The sequence below is a fragment of the Passer domesticus genome, chromosome Z (genome assembly GCF_036417665.1).
Source record: "Passer domesticus isolate bPasDom1 chromosome Z, bPasDom1.hap1, whole genome shotgun sequence".
Lineage (NCBI taxonomy): Eukaryota > Metazoa > Chordata > Aves > Passeriformes > Passeridae > Passer > Passer domesticus.
Genome location: NC_087512.1, coordinates 70,445,599 through 70,461,460, shown reverse-complemented (window position 1 = coordinate 70,461,460; position 15,862 = coordinate 70,445,599). Strand labels below are relative to the sequence as shown.

Below are 15,862 nucleotides of genomic sequence, written 5' to 3'. Positions count from 1 at the left end.
GAAAGGTTGATGTGGGGGTAACATCTGCATGAGCAGGGAAAAAGATGAATAATCAGTCCGGGAAGAACCTAACTGATGATAATCCTCTTGGAACACGACTCCACATGCTTTTCATCATTTTATCAGCAGAGTGGACCAGACCCTTGCACTAAACTACATGGTTTGAGGAACACAAATGTGCAGTCATAACACATCACAGTAAAAGGTACTTTGAGATCTCTGGAATTTCCTTTATTTGCTAAACCTCTTGACTTAAACCACTTCTAAACAGTAATTTCTGCAATGAATGTACGTGGCTCAGCAGTGCTTCTTCTGAGGCACAAATGGAGTAAAACTGACCAGTGCTGGGAATGTGTGAATCCCTATGGTTTGGTATAGCTTTATAATAGCAATATTACTTTGGGGACATGCCACTGTTAATTAAGAACAAGGATCTCTAGACAAGCATTTCTCTGAAGATGAATGAAGGCAGAAACACTTACAGAACATGTTAAAGGTATTCCAAAAGTTCTGGAGCTAGAATTGACAAAAAAAAACCAAAACAAAAAGACAATGATGAAAGAACAATAATCCTACCACGGAACAGAGAAATACTGATTCATGACTGAAGTTACAAGTACTTCTTTTCTTTAAGTCCAGACATATTCAATTAAAATGCTCCATAGAAATGCAACTTAGATTTTTAGGGTAAAATTCTGTTCATGAAGGGACTTGGCTAAAGACCTTTGCATTTCTGCATTTCTGGATTCCTGTTTGGAATGTCTTGTAAGTGCTTTGAAACTGCACCATCCATATGAGTTCAGAAACTAATATTTCCCTTTTATTTGTCAATTGCTGCATTTAGAAATGTCACTGCCAGCAATGGCTGTTAAATGCTAATAATGCCTTTGCACTTTGGGGGTTACCAAAGTACTCTTAATCTCTGGTTTCCTCTCCTTCATATATATTTTTACTAAGGATCATAATGAGCTCCACTATTCTAAACAGAAAGGATGTAAATTTACTCAGTACATGAGGGTAGAGAGGATGCATGGGTAAAGGTACACAAGCTCCAGCTACACATGCCACACAACTAACATACAATATATATGGGAAGCTGGTGGTCATCTGTGCCTGTCATGGAAAAATGTTTCTATGATTTCACAGTGAAATCAGTGAAAATCAAATGTTGGTGACAAAAACCTTCTTTGATTCCAAGTATTTTCCGAGCTTACCTTATAAAAGTAAAACCCATCTTTAATTTTTACTCAAGGGATTATAAGTTTGTTGCTTATTGGCTGTTGTGCTTAGGATTTTTCCTAACAAAGCTGAGATGCATGCAATTTACAGATAATTGTTTCTACATCTGTTCTTTCTTATAGTCATGGCCCAAGGTTTCTGCTGAGATGAGGTCCCTGCATCCTACACAATAATGAGAAGAAAGTCCAGTCCCCTGCTTTCAGATGTTGTGGGAGAAGCTTTGCTCCCAGGGATTTCTGCTTATCTCTCTGCACTTCAAAAACTCCAAAGAAGTCAGTTCATGAAGTTCAGTACACAAGACAAGCTGTGTTCATTCACCTAGCTGCCATTTTTTTCCACTGCAAACTGTTTGTGAAGCGACAAATATAGTATTTTGAAATAAATGCATTAATACAAAGAAAGTAGTAATTTGTTAGAGTTGGCAGAAGATATAATTGTCTTGCGGTCAACTAATTGCTTGACATTTCACCACCATGATGAGCGAAAGCTGTTTGCAGGACAGAACCCTGCTGGAGCTTTTTTCTGTACATCTCTGTACACTACCATGCTTCTCCCAAGTATTCTGCTGAAGGCTGACAGTTTTGCATGCTAATGTGTCATAATTTGACCACTGAATTATTTGAAAACTGCCTTTTCTCCCACATTACCCTCTGAGATATCTTCTCCCCAGGTAGTCCTAGATGTTCATCCAAGTAGACAGGCTAGGACAGGTATTTCCAGCAGAAACTGTCCAGACAGATAACAAAATAATCCTACAAAGAGACTTAATGAAATTGCTTTGGCAGTGGTCCTAATCACCCAAGCATCTGGTGATTCACACTGAAATAATGCAAGTCAGCACTACCCCAACCTGAGTATGATTGACTTGCCTGACCTCAGATTGAGGTGAGGATGAATGGCCTGTAGATCCCTGGATCCTTTTTCTTGCCCTTTAACTGGGTGGCATTTTCTTTCTTCCAGCTCTCAGACACCTCTCCTGGCCACAACCACCTTTCAAAGACTTGTTGATGGTATGAGGTGCAACACCACATCCTTTGTCACTGGCCTCTCCACCTCTTGCATGAGAAAGCGATCATCAATACTGTCAAAGAACATCCTGGATTATTTGTGTATTGCTGAAGGTAAGCCAAAAATTGATCATGCCCTAACCTGCCAAGATAGCAGATGTGTACAGACACAGAAGACAAGCAGTTTTCAAATCCCAAGCTGCCATATCATGGCTCCAAGCCTCTTCCAGCTGGCAGAGAGATGAAAAGGATGTACAGTGTGGTCTTCCCTTCAGATGGATTGCATGCACATGTCCCTGCATACACTAATCTGATGCCTGATGCATCCTTGCTGCTTCCTGCCTCAAAGATTCTGGCCTCTTAGAGAGTGCCATCCTCTCAAAACATTTGACGGTACAACCCTTTTTGGGGCTGCACATGTACCTTTCTACACAGAAATTAATCAAGGTCACATTGTCATAGAGTCATGGTCACACTACTCCTCCCATTCCACCCTGCTCACTTTGCCAGCAGCACCTACAGGCAGCACAAACTCCTGGGTGTCTGAGATAGAAAAAGCATCTTTGACAATGCATGCCAGCATTAGGAGAGGAGATAAACATCATTTTAGTTCTCTTATTACACAGTGCAAGTCACCTCTTTACAGTGATCCTGTGTTGAAGCAGCTCATGTAGCCACCAGCTCCAAGGGATTTGACCCAAACTCCAACACACATGTGGCCAGTCCTTACTGGCCTAGTGTTGCTTGTGTCAGAACAGCAAATGCTGTACTCAGTGTAATATGTAAAGGAGTGAGCTGTACTGCTGCTGTTCTTCACCCTGCACTTGACGTTTTTTTTGTTCAGTGTTTTTATTTTTTAATTGTCAAGATTAAAGAAAGGCTTTTCTCTAAAGTCCTTTAAGAAACACAGACCCTTCCCAAAGCCCTGCTTAGTGTTTAAATTTGAGGGTTTCAGACACACTTGGCTTGGCCTCTACCCTCAGCTATCTGGACCAATCTCTGGTCTCCTACTAATATTTCAACACTTACTAAGCGCTGATGCCTCAATCTAAAATAATCCTCTTTTATTTTCTTAAGATTTTGTAGCAATTGGGAAAATTAAAATTTGCATTTTATTTAATTAAATTTGCATTTAATTTCTTGCTATCATCTGGCGATAAACTTCTCTATAATTTTTCAGCTCACAGGATCTAACAGTACTGACTAAGGACAATCTAAGATGCCATACTACGTTTTGTGGTGAAGCAAAATTATGTAGGGTTATGAGATGTAGTTAGTGTGGTGGAATAATGTAAACAATGTAAAGAAAAATGACCCTTGTTGTGCGCCTAGCTAACTGTGCACAGTATATATAGCACAGAGGGTGAGCTGAATGCTGTTGTTTCATAATGTATAAAACTAATTCCTCTGCTGTGAGATCTGCCTCCTATTTTAGTTGCTGTCAATGTTATCCAGCCCCACACCATAACACAGGAAAGACCCCACCCTCAATAACACTCTCCTCTCAGAGGATAACACTGTCATGAGCTGAGCTGGAGTGGGACAGAGATGTCCTGTTTCCCCAAAGAGAGTTGCCACAAAAAATGTACGACCCTTGATCCTCAGCTTCTGGTTTCAGTGTGTTATCCTGTGCTTGCCATTGGAAGAGTGCAATCTGGGGACCAGGATGGCTGTTGACAAACAAAACCTGCTCTCCATCACATGGTATGACAACCCAGTAAGTGGGAAACAAGACCTGCATTTAGATATAGTTACAGCAGAGATCTTACTGACCCCTGCCTAGGGAATTGGGGAAGGAGGGACCCAGTGTGGATTCCAGGCCACAGGAGCCACATGAAGGAGAGCATCTACATACGGGATCCTTTTTGCAGAAATAAGGAAGAGTTTCACAACTGACATACATCAGGGACTTAATATATCCCACTGATTTTGATTCCAGCACCTTGTACTATCTCACTCTCAGAAGAACATATGTTAACATATCTTTAAAACAATTAAAGTTAAAACCAAAGAAAAGCACAATGAAATAAATCTATACTGCATCTCCTGTGTCAGATCAATAAATTTTCAATTTTCAGATTTTGTCTGTTGTTACTTGCTGTTCTTGATTGCTATATTAGATTGTGGAGGAGCAAAAGGCAAGCAGTGGGAGTTTATATGCATTCCAAAAACAAACAACAGGCTTGATTTGAAACATACAGCATCTAGCACAGCTGGCTTCAAGTGAAAGATTGTGGTCCTGTACACAGTGTAGAAATCAACTGTCCTGAGTGATCATAGAATCATAGGCCTGTAAATACCTTTTCCTTCCATCACAATGACATGTCTGAAACTCACAGCATCTCTCTGCAGCCATCTGAGATCCAAGATGTGTTACAACATAGGGGTGTGATATGAGGAAACACTCAAGTTTCAGAAGTACCTGCACTCATGCAATAGCTTGTCTGCCAGTGGAACAGGACACTTGAAATGGAGCTGCTGCATCCTGCCAGCTGATGGCAGGTTGCCATGAGTGGCTGCAGGAGGTGTGTAACACACAGGTCCCAGGGGCATCCTATCCCTTTTCCTTTCACTGAATGTGGGCAGCGTGCAGTAACATGCAAAACAGCTCCATCCTCTTTTTCCAGACAAGATAGCTTTTTCCTCTTGCTCTGATAGGAAGAAGAGCTTTACAGCATGAGTAGCTGAAGAGTTTGTAGACACTGTGCTATATGCTGAGAGTCATTTTGGGGTGCTTTGGCTATACACATTAAAAATAAGAAATTAAATTCTGCTCTGAGCTCACCCCAGGCAACCCCACTGACGTCAATGGAGTGTAACTGAGAGCAGAAGGTTGCCTGTGATCTTTTTTACTTAGAGTTCACCTGCTGCTCATTTGAAGCCATAATCCTTGGTGACATCCCAGTCAGAGAGAGGCTTGCACAGCAGAGATCAGGTCCCAGTGTGAACTTCACTCAATGAGGCATTCTTGGCTATGGCATTTTAGATCATCTCAATATCTACCTGGTACAGCAGTTACATAGGCAGCTGTGTATTTAAACATTGCTGTGTATTGTCTGGGAGCACAATAACTAGCACAGAAGTCTAAGTGAGTACATCTCAATCAAATGGCAGATCATGGTCCAGACACACCCAACACATTCAGCACATTTAAATGGCAGATCATGGTCCAGACACACCCAACACATTCAGCACATTTAAGAGCAAACACTGCAATAGTTAGATCCAGATGATGTGAAGGAAGAAATGGGAGGAGAACCAAGACAGAAGCCTCAAGCAACACACAATTCCCCATGGAGAATAGGCTCCTGCAGGGGAACTGTAGCCAGAACAGTGCTTTCTGCAGGAACCACAGCGGGGTTCTGTGCCCTTATGCAGATTTAACAGCCAGCAGAAAAAGCATATGAGGCACACAGGGTAAGAGGAGGGTGTTCAGGAGCCTATAAGATACTACAAAAGAGGGATAGGTATGGGAGTTTGCATGTGCCCTGTAAGGCTAGGGAAGAAACCTCGACAGTGAGAAGAACCTTCAGCAGGTTCAGCATAGCAGGTGGCATTTATGACAAGGAATGAGATGTTATGCTTTTCTGTCCCATATTTATTAGTGTTGTCCGATAATCTTCCTTAGGTTTGTTTAATTTTGAGAAAGAACAAGGAAATAGAAAACCTGGTCCAAAACACTGGCATATCCACAACATCAGTCCTTTAAATTTATTGGACTTGACCTGAGGGTCCTGTCCCTGCATGTTGTCAACATAGCATCATTATAATTTCATATGTTTGAAGTGAGGGCAGTGTTCACTGTTTGTGGACCTACCCCTACAGCCCAGGTGTGTAGGATGTGCTTCTGCCATTTACTGTCTTGTGAGTATATAATGAATTGTGCATCAGCTGTACAGCTGATCAGGAGACAATACAGATGGGGTCAAGGGTTTGCACCTAAACTGAAACTGTCTCATGTGGCTAGCTAAAGCAAAACACTCATTTGAAAATCCCACTGAGCAGAAGCCATTTTGGATAAATCTGCAAGAGGCTAAGACTCGGAAGGTAGGCTTAGAGCCCTTTCCAAGGGCCCTAGCTACTGCTGCCAAGGGACAGTGACTTCTACATTCACTTGCTCTGACATTTTGTCCCCAGATGGCAGCTAGACAGGGACATTAGCCTGGGTGAGGGTTTTTCCTCCCCTCCCTCCCTCCCTCCCTCCCTCCCTCCCTCCCTCCCTCCCTCCCTCCCTCCCTCCCTCCCTCCCTCCCTCCCTCCCTCCCTCCCTCCCTCCCTCCCTCCCTCCCTCCCTCCCTCCCTCTTCTCCATCCCACTCCAGATGGAGAGGGTGATTCTGGTCACTGCTTCAGCACATCTCCATCTTGGACCTTCTTCCCTCACTAGTGGCAGATTTCTTGTGGGCAGAGGGTCACTGGACAAGAGGTCAGGTTAGGGAAACCTGCATGGGCTCAGGGATGTAGATGTTCCCCAGGAGTAGTAAGATACCTGAGAGTGTTTGCAGCAGTGGCCAAGGTTTCATCCTGTCTTAGAAAACATACTTGACAAGCAGCACTCTGTTTCAGCCCCTAAAATAGCTTGCAACCTAATCAGTCAATCATTCCAGTCAGTGCTTCTGTGGAAAGCTTTTGTCTTGGACATTTTCACAGCACTTGCCTTTTTTCTCTGACTAGAAGTAGCAGCTCTGGAGCATCTGGATGAATAAAAAATTCTCTGAGCCAGTTCATCTCCTCTGACCATTGCAATAGGCATGCAGCAGGGTTGGATTTCCCCCTGCCCAACACCAGTTCAATGCACTGCAGCTGCTGAGCAGTGCCTGCTGGCATGCCTGGTGCAGGCGGGGTTTTCCCATGCTAAGATCCTTGTGTGTTTGGTTGCAGACTAGGCCTGTCAAACTGCAGAGTCATCCATACTGCTCAGTCAGGCCACACAGCTCCACAGGATGCAATCATCTGTGTCCTGCAGCCCTCTCTGTCCTACATCAAGGCATTGCATCCCAACTTCATTACTCTTCCCCAGCCATCTAGAGTCACAGGGGATGCCCATGAGGTATGCACAGAGACCCACTCCTCTCCTAGCAGGAGGTGGAAATCCCACTTTCATTGACACCAAAGGCCAGATTTCTAATGGTGTTGACAAGACAGTTGAAGATGCAAGACAGAAAAGCTCAATGGACTTGAATTTTTCAGTTAAATGTCTACAAATTTCCAAGTGGTGTAAACTGTTATCATTCCCTTAGCAATAGTGAAACTATGCCAGCTTGCCTTTGCTTAAGCATTTCATATTTGATTGGTATCACTGACAATTCAGCTCTTTGTCTTATCTGCACATCAGAGTATCCCTGTGCACCTCTCTCACACCCTACCTTCAGCTGAGAAAGAAGCTGTTTATCCCATGGACACATTTTAAATCCAGTCTCTATGAAGACTTGTGACACAGAAATAGTGTGGAATGTAAATTTAAACTTCAGTGGATCTATCTTCCTACTTGAAGATAAATCAGGGCAGAAGCCAGATTCTACATTTTGAATATGAAGTTTCTGTTAAAAGTCTGAATTACTCACTTGGTTAGAACATGGTGCCAATAATGTCACACTTGTGGTTCTGATCCTCATGCAAGCCATTCACTTAAGATTTGGACTTGATGATCCTTGTGGGTCCCTTCCAACACAGAATATTCTATAACTCCTGTAATTTTTTTTATAATGTACCATGTGTGAGGCAAAATGCAGTTTATTTTTACCTGAATTAGGATAAGAAGGCTTTGTAACAGCAACCACCACCAGTCTATATCCATGCTGTTGAACCACTCAAGGTGGACAGACTTCTGATCACTTTCTGCCAAGGGCCCATTCTAAAATGCAAACCACCTCTAAAAATTGTTTTAACCTAGCCCAAATCTGTGTCAAAGAGCTCATAAGCTACTGAAGAGTATGCACCTTGAGCTTCTAGCACTGGGACTATCTATCACTGCAATCTCCAGGTATATATGGAGCTACAACATCCAATCAAAGTCAGGGACCCCTTTTCTAAGAGAGCCTAGAATTTTAGTCTAGACCAACAAAATGTCTTTGGGATATCTGGGTGTTTGGCCCTTCCTCATCTTGCTCTCCCTATTCATGTCAGGGTGCCTTTCACACCAACACTAGTACTCTGGACAGGCCTTTCACAAACAGCCATCACTTTCCTTTCTTCACTCAGATGAGCTGGGCAGCTATAAGGCAGCTGTCTACAGCTCTCATGTAGAAGCCACATCCCTAGCTCTGGTAGCTGCTGTCACTAATGCCAGCTGGTGATGCTTGTGCCAGACTCTGTGCTTATCCCAGTAAACTCCTGTAAACATTGTTGCCTATCCTCTTTCTCCAGAGCTATAGCACAAAAATTCAGCTACACTTTAGTGGAGGCATTGTCTTCTTCCCCCTCAGTTCTCTCCTTTGCCTCCTGTGAGCAAGGAAAAGCCTTACACAGTCATGCAAGAGACAGCATCACTCACCAGCATTATCAAGGATCAGACAACATGAGATGCATTTCTTCCAGGAGTCCCTCAGGGGGATGAGAGCATGTGTCTGGGTAATGTATAACTTTATCTCACCAGATACTGGGCCAGAAAAAGCAGGAAACAATTGTACCTGTGAAGTGACAAAAGCATGTGGGACAGCTGCGTATAGTCATGGCGTGAACATGGGTGCTTCTGCTTTCAGACATTGGAAAAGGAAAGCTATCTGCTTTCCCTGATGAAACTTACATCCTGAAGAAAGTGTCATCACAGAAAGATGTAAAAAGAGACATCCCATATCTGAAAATGACTGTTTTGTTGGGGAATTTTTGTTTTGGTTTTTTGTTTGTTTGTGGGGTTTGGGGTTTTTGGGTTGTTGTTTTTTTGGTTTGTTTTGTTGTTGTTGTTGTTGGTTTGGTTTGGTTTTGGGGGTTTTTTTGTGAATAAGCATGATTTTGGATCTATTAGTGTGTGGTATCACACTTGTCAAGGCACCTCCAACAACAGATGCATGACAGAGGCTCCTGGGGGCTTGCTTCTGGAATGTCAAATATGCATTACAGAGCTCAGTGTTCAAAACATCCAGAGGAAGAAAAAATCCCCGAATTAGGCAATTCTGTCAGGCTGAGGAAATAAGATAACAAGCTGAAAATCTGAAGAATAGTTGTATTTTCAAAAATACACTAATGCCCCTCAGGCATTTAAAAATAATGAGTCAGATTTTTAAAAAATCACAGTTGCCTTAAAAATGACAGTTGTGGGGGTTAGTAACCTTGCATTGTCTGCACTATTAATGGTCACATTCCTAAATTCTTCTGGAAAAAAATGGAAATTGAACTTTATTTTGTAATAAAAGCAGAGATTCTTACATAATCTACCAGCCCCAGGGGCTGATGCATTTAGCAGAACATCAGATAATATAAAACCCTAACAGTTGACAATGCTGGAGCTAAACTTATTTGTGTAGCCTTGGCAATAGATTTCAGAGCTGGTTCAAGAGCCCACATCAACAGGAATGGTGTGCTTTGGTGGAGTCATTCACAGACATAATTTTTCTAAGACGCAGTTTTTGGATAGTGGCTGTCAGAAATTACATGATATCTCTGTTTCATTCAATGGAAAAAGTCTCTCTGAATAAGAGAAAAGAAAAGCCCCTGAGGGACAGATTAACTAATTTCTGCAGTGACAAATTAGCTAGTACAACAAAGCACAACATTTCAAAGGAGATTCTGAGGTTTTAGGGGCTTTAATAAAGGTGAATGTCTGCCGTTGTATCTCAATAAATGCACTGTGTTCCTCTAAAACTTGCGCCCTTTATATTACAATGCAATGACGTTTATATGTATATGTTTGGCTGAAATACACTTATTTATTTGCTTACAACTTAACTTATAAGAGGGCCTAAAGTTTTATTTAAAAGGAAGAAAAACTCTCAGCTTCCAACACTTCCAAAAGTCCTTGCTGATGCCTGGCCTCTCCTAGCATAAATCAAAGCTCTTCCAATTGTCAAGCTCCTCGTGCTGGGAGATAACCTGGGGGCTCACCATCACACTGAGAATGGATCTGGCATGGTTTCCTAGACTTTAAGGATGTCACCATGCACTTTCCACTGGAAGAAACACTTCCCATATTTAAATTGATTCCAATTTAGAAACAATTCCATATTTAGAAACAATTCCATATTTAGAAACAATTCCAGAGTCACAGACTTATGCTAAACATCATATCCTCCACATGTTGGGCTTTTTCCTGGAACACAGGCGATTATAATCCTCTGTCAGACCTTTCATAATCCTCTGCCAGACCTTTCACTCACCCCCTCAGATCCACCTGACCTTGGTTGTTGCCTTACATCACACAGTGACCAAAATGTTTTTCAGAAAACATGTATCAACATTTCCAGCAAGAATGCTTCATCACAATTTCTTTACCAAGTGATGCCACATCTGGCCATGACTCCGTTACAAAAGACAGAGCACCATATGCATTTGCTAAGAAAAGTGATGAGGCTAGAGCACCATATGCATTTGCTAAGAAAAGTGATGAGGCTCTTCCTCATCAGCTGTTATCCTTAAAAGCAAAGGTGCTGCCAATGAGCACTCTGTGCTCAAGCAATCCTCACGGGCTGCTCCCTGCCTGTCAGAAGCACAAAATTATGCAATCCTCTCTGTGCAGCTGCTATTTGAGCAACTGTGGTAATGTCTAGACTCTCTTCTCCCTTGCATGAGTTCAGAGGCATCACTTTGTCCAAGCTCCTACAAGGCTTGATAAAAGATCTGTGACCCTTCTCGCGTGCCAGCAAAGAACATATCTGTCAATGTGGTCCTCCAGCATAGCAGAATTCAGACTCCCTCATACAGTACCTCATGCTGAATTAGGTAAGAGAAGCTGGGGCTAATGAAGACCTGCTGTTTCGTGGCAATGACTCTGCTGTTCTGTGCAAGGCTGTAGTACATGTCTGCGACAATGCACAGCCTCTGTTGTTGTCTGTGTGGGATGAGGCACCTTCCTTTGCCTCCACACTGCAACTACTTGGCCTCAACATCAGTGCTGGTAGAAAGGAAGAGGGATGTGTAACAGGAGATGAAACTGGGTGTGCCACTAGTACAGCACAATTTACATGTGGCAAGAAAGGAGGCAACAGTAAAAAAAGGAAGTGAGAAACAAGCACATTCACAGCAGACAGAGAAGGGGATAGAACCTGAAAGATGTGGAGTTGACCAGGGGTGTGGGGAGAAGCCAAGTTTGGCCTTGAAAGGTGAAGTCACTACTCAGGTTGGAAGACAAAGGGGATTGTGATAATGGAAATAATCTGTGCTTGGTGGTGTTTGACAGAAAGAGATTTTACCCCAATCTCACCAGCATATGCAACCAACATGCCTGCTCTGCTAGGAATGGTATTGTGCAACCAAAGCAGGCTCACCTAGACTTTCACACTGAGAGGCTGCACATCATATATTTGTGATGCTGCCTGCACTAGGCGAGGTCAGGCACTGACTCTGAACACCACTGAAAATATGAGCAGCTAATTTCTTCTTAGCAGGAATTCAGAGGGTGATGTTTGCAGGACAATTAAAAAACATAACCTGGGGGTCTCAACTGAGGATCTAACCAAGAGTTCTTTAAGTCAGGGGAAAGTCTATTAGGACATAATTTACAATACAACTTGTGACTTTTTTATTATCCTTGTGCAGGCAGTCTGAGTCTGCTTCCAGTCTGCTGCTTTAGGAATGCTCTTTAACCCCTTGTATGGGTTTAAACTTATAGTATGGAAGTATTAGTCTATAAATATCTACATCAATCGCTGGGCATCAGCAGCAATCAAGAAACTGTGCAACCAGAATAGTAGCTTTTCTCTTTATTAGCTGCTGACCTCTATGTTACCATGTTAGTACTAGATCAACAGTGTGGAAAAAGAATTCTAGCCACAAAATCCCTGACCCTTGTGGCTCAAGGTGTGGGAGCATTTCCCTAGTAGTACCCAGCACCATGAGACAGCAGAGGGCACAGGGCTTACACAGTGCTGAGTGGGACAATAGAACAGCATTGATCAGATCTGGTAGATTTTCACCCTGTTGTAGGTATTGGTGACCTGAGAGCCAATATGCAGGGCTGGTGCCTCTTGCAGGGCATGAGGTTCTCCAGTGCTACCCTATATCATACACAGAGTACTCACAGGGAACAAACCCTGATACCCAAGCAAAAGAGGAGTTCTAAAATGTCTGCCAAGGTTCCAGAAAATATTTCGTAGTGATACATCTTAATTTTGAATTTTATATGCATTGCAAACATATTAAACAAGTAAAGTAACTCCTGTAATAATAAAAAATACATATAAATTGTTAATCAGAAGTTAATTACAAATATGTGTTCCACTTCTTTGCAGAGATATGGATTAATTTCACAAGATTTTGTATTACTACCAAGAGTCATCTGAAGAAGCCTCTTCGGTATAGGTTTTGCTGTGCATCAAATATTGATTCTGCAGAACCTCATATAAAAAACTGTCAATGAACGAAAATTTAAGGAAAGTCTCTTGATTTTAAGTTGGATTCTTATTCAATCTTCAGATAATCATTCTGTAATACTGTCTTAAGTACCTGATTTTATCTAAAAGCTATTATTTTTTACAAGTCAATTAATAGGGATCATTGCAAGTTAAACTCTCTTAAACACTAAGGAAAATAAGTGAGGCCTTAAAAAGCAAAATGCTGTCTGGGACTAATTACCAGGAGATTTTTGTAATACAAGGCCCCTATTATATTAAAAGTACTGATAAATGACAGGAATAGAGCATGGATAATCTTCTTCTTTAATTACACTTCTATTTAAAGTACTTTGAATCTAGATGAGTTTGGACTACTAAAACATCTGCCAGGAGTTTTCAGATTGTGGAAAGACAAATGGGATACAGTAAGTAGTGCAGTAAGCATTAGCTGATCTGAAAAATAACCTCACTTGGTACAAAGTACAACATTCCTTTTAAAACACAGTCCCTGGCAGTGGCAAGTACAAAGGTTGAAGTATGCAAATGAGGCACTTCAGGCACATATGTGAAATCATGCACCTTATTTACCTCCAGTGAACTCAGTCTTTCATCAAGACATTTCTGTGAGCCATGGCATCTGAATTTCTGGGAAGAGAGGCTCATAAGAGCAATATATTGGGTATGTGCATGTTACTGAACTAGAGATCATGTTAAGTAAGGTTGAGGATGAGCTTGGGAGATAACAACCAAATCAAAGGCAGATAAGTTCAATTATGGTATGAGGTCATTTTGAAAGGAAAATTCTATATTGAAAATGAGTTATTGCTGTGTGGGTTGCCTTCTGAGCCACTATGCTGGCTAAGGACACACAAGCAGAATTATCTGCCTCTTTTGCACATGTTCTCCACTAAAAGCACAGGACCAGCTCTCAGATGTTATTTACTATTAAACTCCCAGAGACTAAGATATCCATTTCCAATGGAGTCAAGCTTGCACTGGTAAGAGACATTTCATGGAGAAGACTAAGACTTGGCCCCATTTTTGTCTCATATAGAGGAGCACAGCCCTTAAGAAATAATGTTCTGTGATGTGAAATTACATGCCTTAAAACCCTATTTTGAACATGCAGTCTTAAGACCCATCCATAGCTCAAGAAACCAGTATCTGGCAACTGGATAATACTGGGCATTTTTAACAAACGGATAAAATCAAAACCATTAACATAATTGGTCTAGGGCCTTTTTGTTTCATCATTGCAATGTTTCACTGAGAAAGTGTCTTCCTGCAACAATTTTTTTTTTGTCAAGGCATGTTCTCTTTGGGGTTTTTTAAATGCATGATCCTGAATAGTCTGGTATGAAGTCACAAGGACATCTAGCCACACGTTCTGGCAGATAATGTTGGTCCTCACAGTTGAAGAACGAGGGCACTGACAGCGCAAGAAAAAAATGTGAAAAAATTAACACAATTCAACATATCTAACAGGAGAAATAAAATGCTGACTGTAGGGACACTAGTTCCTACCAGTCTGCTGTTTTGGTGGCACACAGGAAATTGCAGAGTTGACTTGGACTGAATGAGTCCTACTCCTGTAGCCCTCACCTGTGGTCTGCAAACAAAGGCCACAACCCTTCTGACATTGGATATAATGGTGTTGAAAGCCTTGTGCAAGTCCTCACTGGGATTTTTCATGAGCTGTTTTCATTCCTCCACCTCTCACTTCCTTTACAAGGCATGATTCTGTCAAGGGCATAGATAGAGAAAAAGTCCATTCTTTCAAAAGTGGTGAATCTGGTTTGTTTCTATATTACTGTTTATTTTATGGTAGTGTAACAAAGCCTGTAAATGTTGTTAAGCCAGAGTCAGTATTAGCAATGGAAATAATTACTACCACTTTAACTGATGTTTTGTTAATGTTACTGTAGCCCTGTCTCATGAGTCATGACAGGAAATTAATTTGTCACTGCTGTAGGTCTCTTTCTTTACTATAAAGCAAGTTTCTCCTCTTACATTCATCTGCTCTAGTGCCTGTAGTAAAACTAATAAACCAAAAACATGCTTGAACATCCTTGTACGTGGTGCCTTCTCCATGGCCAAAGCATTTTAAGTGTTGTTTTGCTTAGGTAATGGAACAGTCATGTGAAATTGAGGCCCTGGAGAAGGCATCTCTGAAAGTCACATAAAGGGTTTGGACTCTTTCAGCCTTTGAAAAAGTATATTTTTAGTGTCTTCACAAAGACATTTGCTTCTGAGGACTTCATGGTATAAAAGTTGTGCCTATTATCAATTCACAGCATAGCCAGCTGTCCTCTGTCCAAAGTCAACTGACAACATGGCAGTGCTGTCCCCTTGGCAGCTTGCAGTGGATCTTCATTTCTTCACACCCTTTCCAGGTAATGTCTAGACTAAAGGGGTTTTCACCTCCCTTAAACCATAACACACACATAAAGAAGAAGCAAGAAGATGCATATTCTACCTGGTGACCAGAGAAGGTCCTTGCAGTGGTTAGGGCTGGAGCATGGACCACATGAGGGATGGCAGAGGGTGACTGTGCTGGCTCAGCCTGGAGAGGAGAAGGATGGACCTTATGTCCCGTCATTATGTGGTGCACAAGAGGCAAGAGGACACGATTTGCAAAAAGGTTGATTTTGGTTTACTTATTATGAAAGGATTTTCACTTTGAGGGTGGTTATTCACTGGAAGATAGGCTTGGAGATTGCAGGATCTCCAGCCTTGGAAACACCTAGCACTTTGACAGAACAAGGCACACAGCAACCTGTTCTAATGGGTCCTGCTTCGTGCAGGGGGTTGCACAGCTAGAGGTCTCTTCCCATCTCAGTTATTCCATGAGTTAATTAAGTCTTTAGAACCTTTTTTGTTTTATTTCTTTGTCTAAAGACCTGGCTTCTAATCCCTGTTAAGTTTCTCTGCCTTGGATTTAGCAAACTCACAATGTTTCAAGCAAAATCTTATACCAGATTTCTACATAAGCATTTTTATTCTAAAAACTCCAATAGGAGAAAATAGGTAGATTCTTATAAAAAAAAAAATAAAAGAAAATTCCTCTCCACTTTTTCTTTGCCTGTTAAAGCAGGAATTTCTTCCATTTTTGCAACCACTTTTCCTTTATCTC

General features: G+C 41.7%; 1 long non-coding RNA gene across 1 annotated transcript; it reads right to left on the bottom strand.

Annotated features, from left to right (window-relative positions):
- Positions 1-8,809: 8,809 nt before the first annotated feature.
- LOC135291414 (uncharacterized) lies at positions 8,810-15,285 on the bottom strand. Its single transcript, XR_010354212.1, has 3 exons — positions 15,206-15,285; positions 14,332-14,469; positions 8,810-8,874 (listed from the first exon to the last, which is right to left on the bottom strand). It is a non-coding gene; the product is annotated as an uncharacterized LOC135291414 (long non-coding RNA).
- Between the last annotated feature and the right edge of the window lie 577 nt (positions 15,286-15,862).